Below are 15,956 nucleotides of genomic sequence, written 5' to 3' on the forward strand. Positions count from 1 at the left end.
AGTTGCTGAGCCACCTGCAGCCGGAAACGGGGGAGCAGCTTCACCCTCTGTGTGTGGTGGGCGGCAGGACCCAGCTCTGAGAAGATGTAGAACACGCTGTAGCTTCAGGAAAAGGAATCTTAAGTCCCAGAGCAATTAAAGAACAGGAATCGAATTGAAGCAAGAAATGAGGAAAGCTTTGCATCTCCTGTTTCTTACTCTATTTCACCACAATGGTTTTTCCCCTCCACAGCCCAAAGCTGTGAAGCGATTTGAAGCCACTACATTTAGCCACAGATGATTGATTTTAAAATTATTCATGAGTAGCCATCTCACCGCTATCTACCTACCTCAAGATTAGATGCTGCCACTATCTCACAAGTCTCTTATAAGAGGTTGAAATCAAAATCTCCTCATGAATGGAATTTATCTCACCAGCTGTGAATATGCACTGTGATTTGTTATCATGGAGTTCTTTATCCTATTTGCTTAAGCTACCTTAAGTTTATAACATGCATTAATTTTTATATTGAAAATTCTATGTTATATGCAGAAAAAAAGAATTACAACAGCACCTGCTATGGGTCTATTGAATTAGTACTTTATATATCGCATGTATTACATAGCGTGACCTTTTGATGTTTAATACCCAACCCTACCCCTGCCCCACCTTACACACACATACCAGCTAAAATGGTTCTCTGAAGGTACCTCATGAGTCAAATTTGCTCAAGATTCATGGCTCTTACCTGAAACACTGGGGTGCCTATTTAAATAATTTTAAGAAGATGTCAATATTATGAATATGATTTCCTTGAAGTAGCCACACTATAGCATCAGGATTGCAACATGAATGCTGACACTTGTGCCTGGCAGCCAACAGAAGTTAGGGAACTTGACACCAGGAAGTGTCCCACAAAGGACCCAGGACATGGTCCACTGGGATCCTCACTCAGCAGAGGAACATGGAAAGTGCCACTCCCTCATTTGTCTCATCATACGCTCATTGCCTGACCCTGGGTGGGTGGAGTCCTTCCATGTAACATACAATTTTTAATTTTAAGGGCTGATATCTATCTTTAAATTATCTAAGTAATGACACAAAGACTGAAATCAAAATTCGTTGTGGCCTTCCCATGAATGGCCTCACGCCATTTGGTGAGAGGTAAAGAAAGGGTGGAAAGCTGAGTGCTGGGATGTGCTGGGTTTGCAACGCCGCTTCCCTGGCATACAAGACAGGCTGAAACCTCTTGAAGCCAGTCAGAGTCCAAGGTAAACTGCTTCACAAACACTCAGCCAATAATAAAATGTTTTGAAAAGCACTTAAGCTTAATAGGTTGAGGTGTTAACTCAGTGGAAGCTTCTGTTACTATGGAGAGAGACTGCAAGAGCAGAGCAATGCCACAGGGCGGGAAAAGGAACGCCATTAGGAGGAGTCATGCCACACACAGCAGACATACAATAAGGCCTCCTGTATGCGATGGGCAGTCACATGGGGCCCAGGATGATGGTGCTGGGCCAGGGGAGTACTGGTTGGTATGGGCAGGGTCTTCAGATCCCTCAATGCACTTGGTTTGAATCTTTCTCTTGATCCACCACTTTCCCCAGGCCTACTTGTCACTTAATCTGCAAAACATTATTGTTACTTCCATCTTATTGGGGTAAAATAGCTGAAAGGAGTGAGGTAATTCACTCAAACTCCTCTGGTCAGAAGACTTGGGATCAGCCCAAGGCATTTGATTTTGATGGTACATTCAATCTACCATGACTTCTCTGCTGCTCTGGATGCTCTGCCTTGTTTGGACCTTCTAAGACCAACTCCTCCACTTATTCTTCCACCCACTCTTGGCCATCAGTTCAGAAGCCAAGGGCCATCCCCAGACATTCCAGAGCGAATAGACTGGAGTGTGCTCTACACCTCTGGTATTACAGGTTTTCATGTTACATTCCTGCAGACTCTCTGACACATGACAGGCCACAGAGGTATCATCAGGTCCAGGAATTTGTATTGCAAGAATAATGATTTTCGTTCTCCATGACTACTAACTCAGTGATCTAGATTAGTCTTATTATAATGTTGTTTCCTATCAAGTGAAACACTGCCTTTAAAAGGATTTCAGTCTCCAAACTTCCTTCACACAATGAATGCTCATGCCCTAACACCCAGAGTCATCTGGCAGTCATTCTAGTTCCTTGGGGCTGTGCACCAAGGAAGAAAACTGGTTCATCCTAACACCATTCAACACATGCATTACTGATGGTCTTCTGTGGTGTAAGCCATAGAAGGGGCTGAGTTGCCAGTAAATGCCTTTCTGACCGGTACAGTTGAGTCATCTGATCAGCATTCAGAACCATTGCTGTTGGCTCGACAACAATGTAACGCCTCGAAATTTATTCTTCATCAGAGGTATCCAGTCTCCTAACCTGAGATTTATGAGATTCATTGAAAGAGATAATATATTTTTTAAATGAAAGAGCAAACAACATAATTACGTATCTACAGAATAAACTGACCTCTGCCAACGCAGGTGGAGATGAAGAGTACAGGGTTTGATTCTTCTAATTACACACAGCTTTTGGATAGGGGTGGATGAAAGGACACTTTATTATTCTCCCTCTAGTCATAATGCTCTGTTGAAGCTAATCAAACTCTAATTCATTAGAAACTGGGACAAGAAACAGAAAATATGAATAAATAATGGCTTCCACTGGCCCTTAAAGCCCGAACGAAACTTCTGATTAAATCTGGCACCCGGGCCCTGCTAGAATGTGCACTCCATAAGAGTGGAAGCCTTGCTTGGCTTGTTCATCAATGGACCTCCAGCACCTAGACAAATGCCCAGCACCTTGTGCTCCCCTCATAAGTACTTGTTGAGGGAAGCAATGAATAAATGAATGAATGAACAAACAATCAAGGCAGACACATCCAGAGCAGCAGAGGAGTCATGGTGGATTGAACGTGCCATCAAAATCAAATGCCTTGGGCTGATCCCAGGTCTTCTGACCAGAGGAGTTTGAGTGAATTACCTCTCTCCTTTCAGCTGTTTTCCCCCAATAAGACAGAAGTAACAATAATGTTTTGCATATTAAGTGACAAAATTTATGTAAAAGTATTTCACAAAGTACCAGTTACCCATAGGAGAATCCCGTAAGTGACCCTATATCCCACGGCTTCACTGATCCCCGCTAAGTCCTGTTTGCCTCTTAATCCTACAGCTTCTACCTCCTAATATCTCCCTTCATTGTTTCCTCTCCATTCTCACCACCAGTATGTTCACTGTGGTTCTCAGCACTCATCACCAGATAGTTCCAGTCCCTACCTGGTGGGTTCCCTGCCTTAAGCCTAGCTCTGCTACCTCTGCTACAGTAGCCTTGCCACCAATGGGCTTCACGAAGGGTGAGTGATCCCTGTAGTCACAAAGCACAGGGATCCATGCTCAGAAGGGCCCACGCTTGAGGGCAAATGCTCTCTGGTTGCCATCTTGAAATTCCGAATGATTTACCGTTTTGGAAGTGAGGTCCATGGCACATGAACCATGGGCCGGGGGTTCAGGGTCTTGGCTCTCATGTGCAGCATCTCTTACCACCTTCCTGCCTCCCAGGACAGGTTCTCGGCTACCCATTTTCCTGCCCCTGGCACCCTAGGCCCTGCCCAGCCTTCCCCACAACCTGTCCCAGTGACACCGTCCACTCCACTTCAGTGGAGGGTTGGGCGCAGGGTGGAGAGGGGCAGGGTTGGTGAGCATGCTTCACAGTATCTTGCAAGGGGGTGTGGCAGTGGCCATCCTCACCCCAGGCTGTCAGTGCTACCATGCATTTAGCAGGTGACTTGGTAAAGGAAGCCTCAGGCTCAGCCTTAACCAAGATACCCAGTGCATCTTGACAGGGAAGTTGCAATACCCTCAGGGGTTACCTGCTCACCAAGGGTGGGAGCACCAGGCCTCTGGGAAGGAGATACACCTGGCTGCAACTTCCTGCCCCTAGCTAGAGCATGGCACATCAGTCCCAGAGAGGAAGAGCCAGCTGTCGGTGGACCACATGTGTCCCAAGTCTCAGGGAGGGCTCCAGCTCCCACGGAAGTCTGTACTTGTCCCACAAGTGTCCTGCCATGAGGACTGGAGGGACATGACATTAAAGAGAATAAAAAATGCCATGACAGATTGAGAGACTGCAGAATGAAGGGAAATGCTCTGTATTTTAAAGCCTTTAACAGCACCTTTTTTTTTTTTTCTGGTTTTTGAATAAATGGCCCCACATTTTCATTTTGCACAAGGACCCCAGGATCCACTCCTGGCTGTCAACATGGCCCTTCTAAATTCTGACCCTGACGCACTGCTTACCTGTGACACTCCTTCAGTGCTTTCCCCTTTCCTGTAACTCAGAGCAGAAAGTTTGAGCCTCCTGGCTAGGCCCCCTTGTCTGGCACGTGCTGATTTCCTCAGCCCCATCCCTTCTGTTCACCCACACTCACCCTCCGCCTCGGCCATCTTGAAGCATTAGCAGCTTTTTGAATATGTCTTGCTGCTTTATGTCACTGCTCATCACGTATTCTTCCCTCTGTTACCACTGTCTACCGCCACCTTTATCAAGCCTCACTTCCTTCCTTGGCCTTCCCTGACTACCCTAGCCCCCATCAGGCTCCCTCCCAGGAGAACTGTGTCATGGCCCTGATCCCTGTGTCCTAGAATCACAGATGTTCCTACCTGGCTTCACTGTCATATGTATGCAACATGATCCTGATGACAGGGACCATATGACCTTCTAGTACTAGCTCCAGCAGAGGGTCTGACACTTTCAGGGAACACTGAATTCAACACTAAGCTGCACATGCTGGTTCTCTCTGCACATTCCCTTCATTGCCTGCTTAGTGAGATGATCTGAATCAAACAAATCAGTCCCACTGGCCACTTTCTCCTGAGAGAGGAGCCTTCTCAATCACCAAGATGGCCAAGGCACCATTTTAAACCTATTTTATAGGCCCACCACTTTCTGATCATGTCATCTGCAATGATCCCGTGGGTTTCAGTTCTTGCTTATCACCAAACCTCAGCCACAGAAATTAGAGATCGAAAGCAGTGGACTCCTTTTTCTTAAGAGAAAAAAAATCATTTTTCCCCTTCGACACATTCATAAAGCTCTAACAATGCAATCCTAGTACAGGGACCTTCCCTCCATCACTTTCCTATGGAGATCAATGCCCCGTACAATGGGTTTCATGACCTTAGACCCGGAATCTAAAGACAGGCTATTCAATCATCTGGTCCTGATCCCTCATCTTCCCACTGTGGACACTGAATGCAGGGGGCCAGGGACTGTCTCCATTCCAACCCAAGCCCATGCTCATGCCACTGTTCCATGCGGCCTCTGTGAACTGGGAGTTATCTCCAGGCTCCTGATTCACCCTTTCACTCACTTCTCTGAGAGGATACAAGGTCATCCTTGCTTGTAGGTTTCCTTTCTTCTTCGAGATCTCTAGACTGTAATATTATCCCATCAATTGTCCGGTAACTCAAAACCTACCAGCCATACTAAACTAACCCATGATTCTGGCATTCTCTGTTGCCACTTCTCACTGGTGCTTTATTTTCCTCCTGAATGTTCATCAGGGAGTTCGTGAAAAATTGGGAAGGGGCGGGAATGAGGTTATTGAGCTGTCAGTGATCAGACAGTACAACTTACCTCACAGCAACAGTTTACTTCACTAAATTGTGGAGGAGCTGATGAGGAAGGAATGATCCTGGTTGATGCACAGTATTGACACAGTAGCCACACAAACCACATTCAATATCTCTGTAAGCCAGCTGCTGGCTTGTTTTGGGGGCAGTGTAATTGCTGCTGCCATCATTTCACGAACAGTCCCCTCTTCATCCCACCACCATTCATGGATTAGTTACTAAACTAGCAGGACTGTTTCAGACAGAGAGCAATCAGCAAATCAGAAGCTTTCCAACTAGACTGGAATGGGTGGCTTTATTAGACACATTCCCAGTCACCTTGCTAACAGCCCTCAGGTTTCAGAAACGTCATTAAATATTCCATTCAAGAAACACAGGAAACCCTAAATGTGATCTACCTTATCCCCGTCCCCACTGCCTTCCCCACACCATCTCCACCCTTCAGGCGCATTCTAAACTTACAGAAATGTGGCCAGGAGAGAGTTAGACTATTTTGCGTGATGCAATACAGCCTGTTCAACTTTTGCATAGCAATTCAGCAAACACAGTTTTAAGCATTCAATTCTACTTCTACAGCTTCTTAAAATTCCCTGCAATATAATTATACTGATGGGAATGCAGAAAGATAATTGCTTTTAGAGGAAAGTTTCTCCTTTGTTCCATGTTCATCTGGCTTCCAGAAATGGAACAAGAGCCCTTGAACAGCAGAAATACGCATCCATGTGTCTCTAGTTATCATTTATTTACAAAGATAGACCTTGACAAATGTAATTTGTTCAATAAAATTAAAAGGATGCACGATAATTCACTTAGACAAAGAGACTTGAAAGGGGACGTCATCGGCAGCAGCGCCGTCCATCATTCCAAATGATCAGCTGACTTTGAAGAAGTGGCAGGTGTTCCCCTTTTGGAATGCAGCATTGAAATAGTATTTAGAAGGGGGAAAGAAAGAAAGAGAGCTAGGAATTGGAGCAATTTTTTATTCAGGCAATAATTATACAAATTAGATCTATGAAAGCCAGAGAATGACTGTGCCTTGAACCCTGTCTGTGTGCATAGAACAATGGGGAAATTAATAATTAAATCTATTACATATGCTCATAATTCAATACGAAAGATACCTCAGTAGTTCAAACACTCCTGTATTTTCATTTGAATAAGGCTTTCACACATTCTCATTATATATGTATTATATTTTAAATTTAACAGCTTATTTTGTTGCCTTTATGTTTGAATTAATAAGGGCACACTTTAATGCACTAATGGGGAATTGCATTAGCTGGCTTTGCAGACATAACTTTGAAAATCTCCCTGGTTTCCCAAGGGTGAAATCAATTTGCCCCATAACGTATTGTCTCACAGACACATCTGGAATCTTGGAAGAATAGCTCCCCTCTACAAGCTTCTGATTTGGGCCTCCGTATTCAAAAGAGGATCCCCTAGTAGATACCCTTGCTAAACTGAACAGACCCATCAGGATCATCTTCTGGATTTTGCAATCTTTTAGCCAGCTGACACGCTTCTCATGCCTAGCCCATGTTATTTTTCCAGAGAACAAAAATAATTTTCTGCGAAAAGTAAAGGTTTATTTTAAACCAATAATTCATTTCCTCTCTTTTAAAATGTTTCTTTCTCACTCCCTCTCTCCCTCTGGCTTTCTTTATATTCCTATTTTTAACTCTTCATACTACCTCTGGCTCCACGGAGAGTGAAGAAGACAAGGAAATTAGAAAAAAGAGAGAGAGAAAAAGAAAAGTATATCCTATGGTGGGCAATGATGGAAAGGCCCCCACAATTGTTGAGGTACCAATTAATAGCATCAGAAATACTGGCGTTCAGGACAGGGGGATCGGTAGTTGAACTACAGCACTGAAATCACAGAGAGCACAGTGAGTTCACAAAGTGAGGGTCTCAGTTTTCTAAAAAACAGAGTGACTGCCCTGGAGGGTCAAATGCTAAAGTTATAATCAATGGAAAACACCCATCCCTCTGCAACCCAGAGAAGAGACAAAGAAGTCAGTATCTGTGAGAAAGAAAGAGAGGAAGCCTAACCAACTGCTCACATCTCAGTGCAAAGCGGCTGCCAGAATACCCGGACAGCCCGGCACATGCGGAGGCACTTGCCGCTGCTGCCACTGCGCTATGACAAGGAGTTTTGTGCCTTCGGAGGAGCGCCAAATCCAATGATGCTAATTGCATTGCAGATTTCTAGCATCATTAGCAATTCTTAAAATTACATTTGCCCTGCTTAAGTTCCCTATTTCCAGCCTGGTATACGAAGGGGGTAAGTCTCTAAAGGGGATATGGGTTACAGAGAAATTCGATTGGACATGCTGGCTTCAGGTGTGCAGGTGGAGGCTGGCTGGGGGGAATCACAGCCCAGGAAAAATGCTTGTTTGTCTTATTTTAAATGCTGATTGCCGGGAGAATAAACAAAACCCGCAGCTAAATGGGCCTTAAAGGAACACTGGGAATTTTGGAAAGAAAAAAAGCCTTACCAAATAACAGTTGGAACTAGCCCTGTGGGTCCTATGGTGACAAGCACCATCCAACCACCCCGAGCAATGGAGTAACTTGCATTTGAAATAGTTGGTGCAGAAATAACCACTCTCCTTTTGTTTGTTTGTATTTAAAACAAATGAATAAAATCCAGATGAATGGGTGTTTTTGCTTTGTTTGTTTGTTTCCTTAAAGAGAACATATTTGCTCATTAGGAAAGCTAGACAGCCAGCTCCAGAAACAAAAGCCCCAAGTCTGTGTCTCTCCCCAGCTTTGGCAAACATTTTGCCACAACATTTCCCAGCCCAAGTATCTCAACCCTACTGGGAAGGGAAAGGCCATCCCAAGAGCAGAGCAGAGGTCAGGATCCGCCTCTCCTGAGGCTGCTGGCTCCTGAAACTGGGGCAGGGCTCTGTGCAGTTGGGACTTCCACGGCAGAGTCATTGAGAGACCACCAACACCAGCCTCTCCCATAGTGGAGGGGTGGCCTCTACTCTGAATCTGGCAACAGAAAGGGGACCAGCTCCTGGGTATTTTTTCCAACAATGTATCCCATGTAATTAAATTGCTAAGCCTATATATTTATAGACACATACATACACATATACATACACACACTTACAAATATGTATTATACATACAGCTCTATGTATAAACACTTACATAGAGGAAGTGTATAGCTTTGAATTGGGCCGTCTTCTCAAAATAATTAAGCCAGTTTTAATGAAATACTGTTTAAGGCTGCTGGCAAGCAAAGAAGCCATCTTTAGCAGAGCATTAATAAACTGAGTCATTCGCACGAGGGAATGGCTAGCTGTATCAGACACATTCACGGCGCTAATAAAAGAGCTCAGTTCTCTGTGGCAGGCCAAGGATTGTGGGGCCGGGAGGGAGCACAGGGCCCAGTCATCTCGGGCTCACTGTCACAGACAGTCCTTATGGCTGCAGCGGAGTTCACAGCACAAGCTGGAAGAAGGGTATGCTTGCCCTCAAAGGATCCCAGCAGGAATCTAAGTTCATTGCTCTGTCCATGGAAGAGTTAGGTGACCAATCACAGGGGCTGGTAAGGTCTCCAGAGCTCCTTAGCATCTGTGGGTGATGCTGGACCAGCACTGGAAACAGGGTGCAAGGGTGGCCAGAGTTTCTCCTTTTGGTGTCCCAGTTCCTCGTCTACAGTGACCTCCAACCCCATGATGTCAATGAGATAAACATGTTGGGAGGGTTTTTCAGAGGTGTTAATGGGGTTAACGTTTAACTCTTAAAATAAGGATAGTCATTCTCTAAACCAGGAAATTAGATAGGACATCCCTTATCAATACCTCCTGCTGCTTTTTAGCTGCTGCTTTTGAGCAGCAGGAGGTACTGATAGGTAAAGGAATCTCTGGTTTGATTTTTAATAAAAGGGATTACCCATTTAATAAAAGGGTTTACCCATTCTCACAATGAGAATCTTTATAAACTGTGCTGACTTTCACCAAAAGCGATGAGATGGACTTGCTGCCACATATAGGTCCATGCCAATGAGATGGTGTAGCAGTATCTGGTGCTGGAAAGAAAGTGGCCTGTATAAGAGTCCCACTGTACCAATGAGGAAGCTGACCCTCCCCAGTGTTACACCGTTTATCCCCAGTGGCACAGCCACATCCTGAATCCTTCTTCAAGAGTCCTGGGAGAAAAAAATAAGCCCCGTTACCCTCTCTTCCTTTCTGTCTTGGAGAGAAGAGGCCTATAAAACATTAACGGTGCAGGGAAAGTTTTTCCTAATTCCAAACAAGGTGGGAAAAACAGGAACCTTTTGATTTCTGTAACATCAATTTGGTGAAAGGCAAGCACGGAAGTTTAGATTGAACCATGATAACAGTTACCATTTACTGAGCCTTTTCACTTGCGGGGAGGACACTGTAGATGCATAACAGTTCATAATCCTCACCATAACTCTGTAAGCTAGGGAGTTGTATTCCCACTTGACAGAACAGGAAACTGAGGCTCAAAAAGTTAACTAACTTACCCATAGTCCTAGCGCTCACCAACAGCAAAGGCAGGATTCAGACACCCCAAGGCAGTGAACGGGGGGCGCTGGTTCTGGTCCTCCCTCTCCCGTTCTCCTCTACCCAGGCTTGATGCTGGGTCCATTCTCCCTTTGGCCTCACCATTAAAGCTAATGTTGACATTTCCATCAACTTCCCAGTCTCATACTCCCAGGAGTAGCAACATGTATCAAGCCCTGGTGCGGACATAGTCCTTACAAAAGGCAACTTCTGGGGAAGAAAAAAAAACTCCTTGTTCTCAGCTCACTGTCAGAACTGATGCCTGGGCGGACAGGAAGCGTGCCTGAAGTGTGCTTTCACTTTAGGCTTTAGTGTGCTTTCAGCACGAAGGAGGAAGGAGAGGCACGCGCAGGGCTTGATTCCCGATTCTCCAGAATCCGGAAGTGGAAGAAGCCTAGGAGTGACAAGGGACCCCAGATCCTGCCTAAACCAGCGTCCTCGGGTCAAGCCCCAGCGGAGTCCTGGACAAAGGAGCCGCGACTTGGCGGGGGGACCGGGAGAAGGGAACGGAGACCCCAGCGGAGCCAAGGAGCCTGGATGGGCAGAGGAAATGGGCGACGGGTAAATGGAGATGCAGCCGGGAATGGGAGAGGACGACCATCGACTGGGAAGCGGAAACCCCCTTGCGGTTTGAGGGCCCTAAGGAGGGGAAGCGCCCCGCGCCCGCCCCCACGCCCGCCTCCAGGGGTGAAGGACAGCAGGGCCTCCCGAGGCCGCTGCGCTGGGACCGCCTAGCTGAGCAGCCCCTGCCCGGCCCCTGCTCGCTCCTCGGGCTAGCACGAGGCCCCACCGTTCGAGCGCGCTGTGCATCGCACCTGCAGCCTTTCGAAAATAGAAAAATACGGAGTATATGTAGTACTCCACACCCTTTGTAATGATGCCGCTCCAAGCAAATGAGTCCTTAATAACCCGGGGTGCTGGGGGCAGCGACCGATGGGGAGCAAACAGCCTGGCCTTGTGGTGTTGAACGCGCGGCACTGGAGACTCCCGACGCTCCATGCGGCGCAAGTCCCAGCTCCTGGCAGACCAGCACCCGGCCTTCCCCGGCTAGGAGCCGGGCTTCTGACGGGAGGGCACGGTGGCGAGAGGGCGCCAGCAGGACGCCTGACGTTGCGTGAAAGAAACAGAAAATTCCACAGCACCGCGGCGAGTGCTCCCCGGCTGCGACCGCGCCTCGGGCCGCGAGGATGTTCCTGTGGCGCCACCTAGTGTCTGAGGTGCAGACAACGCTCTGGCGAGGGCTGCAAGGTCGGCCTGCGACCAGCCCTGGGACTTCAGACTCAGGCTGGGACCTTGGGATGGGTCATCCAGGGGTCCCCGGCTGTGGACCAGTGATGCCTTTCCACCAAACAAAAAGCCCCCCAGACGTTTCTCTCTTCCTGCTGCAACCAAAGCTAAAAAGAAAATTTGCCAGAATGAATGGAATAACTGACGGTCCCTTTCAATTAGACGTCCATGAGGTGATGTCTGGTTTTTCCTAAGTACAATGGCAAGTCAATTATTAGTTCATCCAGAAAAAATATAGATGCTATCATCGTATCAACATGAGTCCCCACATAGAACTGAGCCTCAGACCTGCTGGAGGTGCTTTGTCTGGGAAACACTGAACTAGAATTTTGGGTGGGACAAAGTAGAAGCTTTACTTTTCATTTAACAGTAGCCTGAAGACCTCCTGCAGAATAATGGAAAGGATAAAGACCTGGAAGCCCGGACACTAAGGTTCTGGTATTAGCTCTGCCCCCCCAGCTGTCTGTGTGACCTTGACCAGAGGGAAAGAGTTTTACTACCTTTCACAATACTGTGGAGTCTGGATTGGTATCTCCATGTAATCAGTGAGGAAACGGGCTCCAGAAGTTTACCCAAGGCTGGGCAGCAGATCAGTGGCCAGACCAAGCTTCAGCTGCACGTCTGCCCAACTCTGAAGAGCACGCTCCCTTCACAAGCCATCAAATCCCTTCCTGCTTCACCCTCTTCATCTACCACTTGAAGGGGCTGTACCGAGTGGTCACAGTTCCTTCCAGATACAGCAAACCGTGATTCTAAGGTTTCACTGATCCCTTAAAACCCAGTTTTAGTGCTCACAAACCCCGTGGTGATAACAAAAGAGCCTTTAAAAAGGATTTATCCACCTATAAAAAACATTAGATTTTATTTGGGGCTATGGGCAAAGAACACCAAAACAAATGTGTTGGAACATCAAACCTCCTTTAAAATTTAGAGCAGCAGGGACAGAGGAGAAAATCTGCACAGGGCAAGGAGGGACAACTTACGGATTCCATGGTTGGAATCAGACTGCAGGGCACTGCTTATCTGCCATTGGCTTCCTGGGGGATAATTGCCTCCTGACAATTGTTTAGACTTGATAAATGCATGAAATGGGGCTGCAAACCGTTTATCTGGCTACCAGTTCAGATCCGGACAGAACCAGATGAAGAAGTCAGGCACATTTGCAATAACCTCAAAGATAAAACCTTCCTATCAGAGGCAGCTTATCTCCTCCTCAGGGTCATGCTGCCCAGTAACTGCCACCTCCAAAAGAAGGAAGGGGAGAGCACTTCTAGCAGGGGGCTCCCGGTGGGCCTTGCTTGCCTTGAACTCCCCTTCCTGCTCCCAGGACAAGCCACCTGTCTGGCAGCAAGGGGGTGGCACTGCACCCCGGTCTGGCAGACTTGGGAAAGATGTTGGCAAGGAAAGTGGAAGAAATGGGCAACTAGACCACAAAGCCAAGGTCACCTAACTCTGAGATGAATGCTTTCCTCATGGGCTCTTCCTTTACTTCATCAGGGATAAGCTAAAGGAACTTCAGGCCTCCCCAGCAAAGATAACAGCATGAATCGCAGCTCACAGGAGCTGGGACCCTGCTGGGCTACATACTCACCCCGTGACCAAAGGCAAGTGGGACCTCTGGGCCTCAGTTTCCTCACCTCTCAGGGGTTTGACCTATATAATCCCTAAGATCCTACTGAGCTATTTTAAGGACTGGAATCAAACCAGCCAGACCTCTTTATGGTTTAAAAGAGGTCAGAGGTTTCATTGAAGAACCATCTCCCTCCCTTATATTTTTCCTCTTCCCCCCTCCCCCACACCTCTCATTTGCTGGCCACAAACCTCCATCCTCCAACTCCTTTCCAACGTCAGTAGCTGGCTCCACCAGCCTGGCTAAGGAGCAAGGAGACCATCACCTCAGAAAGCAGCCCCGCTGGGAGGTCCATGGCAGTTCGCCGAGCTGTGGACAGGCCCTTTATTTTCCATCTGTCGAGAAAGGAAGCTGCCTGTTGCTTATTTCCTCCTCCCACTCTTCTCCCTTCCCACCAGAAGACTCTTCCACCTTCAAAATATTCTGATGGGGGATCACAGGAGTTTTCCTCAAACAAGATCACTGGGGGTCAACTATTGACCAACCCCAGCCTCAGCCCCACACATTCCCTCACCCTCCAGCTTGAGCGAGTTTACTAACTCCAGTTAGTAAAGCAGTTGGCTCAACAGGACAACCAAAAGTGACCTTCTATGTCCTAAAGCCCTCGCCTGACACCACCCCTTTTTTTTTAATTATTCGGGGCCTTTTGGGGACCCACAATTGAGCTGTATTCTGCAGAAGGAACTTCCAAAGGAAAGGAATAAGGCATTGTTTTACCAAGAGCCTTTTTCCCCTCAAGAAACTCAATGTAAACTAGGAACCTTGCACTTTCTTTTCCCTTCGGGTAGATGAGCAGAAGGGAAGAGTTACCACCCAGGGTGAGGTCATTCCCCCGTGGTGGTAGAATGTCTGGTTCTTTTAGTTTCCCCATGGTGCTGGCCTCACAATAGGTGTTCATGAGGTGCAGGCTAATTGGGTGAGTGGATGCAGTGCTCTGATGGATTTATTCAGTGTACGAGATTGCAAAGCCATATGCCAGCAAAGGCTTAACCACCCCACCCTACCCTTCAGACCAGCTCCATAGCTTTCCATGTTCCTGTCTGCCCAGCCTCAGGCCAAAGCAAAGGCAGGGATCTGAGCTGTGCCCCCTGTGAACACCCACCTCCTGACCCCTGTGCTAGTGCCTGGTCCCTGCGTGCCTTGGCTTTCTGTCTTCTCTCCGGACTATGATTCATGGCAGATATTAAAAAGGAAACAGCATCCTTCAATTCTTTCTACCATTTCTCTTATCTTTAAAGGGTTCTTATTAAGCAGTATCTTCAAACTTATTTATGTGATGTCATGCTAGGAAGCAGTGTTGTCAATGTGCCACTGTCCTTGAGCACTGAATTCAGTAAAAATAAAAGCCAAATAAATGTTATATTGTCTCCATGCAGAATCTTCTCTAGTCATGACTAGCTATCCAGAGAGTAGGGAATCCCTAAAGATAATCAGATAATGGTGACTTTTGCTTACTGAGGCAAGCTCCCCTTTCCTGACCGCTTCTGCAGTGATTGATCCAGAGGCCAGCTTCTTGCTGGGGCACAATCGCAATCCCCTCTAAGAAGCCAGCCCAGAAGCAGGGACACAAAATCATGGGGAGCCGTCCATGGCCAAAGCATCATGCTATTACCCTTCACTTCACATTTTTTAGCTCTTTTTTTAATGTTATGAAAGATACACAGATGTATATATTTTATGTTTTCATATTCAAGTGTTTTCATATTAAAAATGAAAGGGCAGGAGGAAATGAGGAAGGGGAAGAAAGTAGCACTCAGATGCCAAGTATCATGCTGGGAACTTGGAGTTCTCAAGCCCTCCAGTCTTGGTCACTGGGGAGGGGAATGGGCATCGCCCACTTAGTTCATATTTGAATAACTGCTCATACTTGAAAATGTCTTCAACTGCAACCACATGAAGTGGGGACCCCCCCTCAGAATCCCCACGTCTTCCCTGAGAGCTCTTGGACCATGCTCCTTCATCCTCCATGACTTTGATCTTGTAGTTCTGTTTACCTTCAGTGCCTTCTCACTCTTTAGACCCTCATCCCAACCCCTTCCAACTTCCAACTTTTCAAGACTCATTTAGACATCATCCCCAAGAAAGCTTCTGATTCCCCACTGTCCAGTCCCATCTGGGTGGGCACCCATAGAGATGTCCTGTACAGCACTTGTCCCCACATGTTAGAATACTCTGCATATCTGTCTGCTTCATCAAGGTACTCTGAGCTCTTTGAATGAGAGTCTTGTTCAGCTTTGCATCTCCAGTATCTACTGGTTCAGTTCTAGGCTACCACTTGCCCAAACAACACCTCTGTGTTCTAAGAGAAAGAAGAATGCAGCCCCATCCCTCCCACTCACCCCATATACACACTGTCAGCCTCCAAGCAAGGCCATGTGATTCCCTTGTTCAAGTCAGAAAAAGGTATTCCCTCCTCATAGTGGGCGCAGCTCTACAGCAAGGAGCAAGGCTTGGTGGGTAGGACATAAGTTGGATGTCAGCACCCACTGGACCTGGCCTCCAGGTAACCTGCACAACTGTATTGGTTGGCTCTAGTTGGATCAATCACTCCATCCAGAGAGCAGTGACCCACTTCTCCTGACCTCTGGCTCAGCTTCCAAGACACCAGGCTGCTTTTCTGAACTACTACCAGCTACTCCCTCTAACCATAGCTGCTCATGAGGTAGATAAGCCCCTGTGTCTCTAACGGCACAGTGCCCTAAACACAGACCCCAGGAGAGAGAAGCTGAGGAGGTCCTGTTTCTTCCAGGCCCATTGCCAGCCTCTGTCTGGGTGTGGGCACATGGGCTCATTTACATGGCTGGTTTGGAGCCTTTGGCAGATGGAAGTGTGCGGATA

The 15,956-nt window shown here is 47.0% G+C and overlaps 1 pseudogene; it reads right to left on the reverse strand.

Annotated features, from left to right (window-relative positions):
• Window positions 1–10,386: 10,386 nt before the first annotated feature.
• LOC108514494 (uncharacterized) lies at window positions 10,387–15,086 on the reverse strand (annotated as a pseudogene).
• Window positions 15,087–15,956: the final 870 nt, after the last annotated feature.

This window comes from Rhinopithecus bieti, unplaced genomic scaffold (assembly GCF_001698545.2).
Source record: "Rhinopithecus bieti isolate Rb0 unplaced genomic scaffold, ASM169854v2 scaffold_1467, whole genome shotgun sequence".
NCBI lineage: Eukaryota > Metazoa > Chordata > Mammalia > Primates > Cercopithecidae > Rhinopithecus > Rhinopithecus bieti.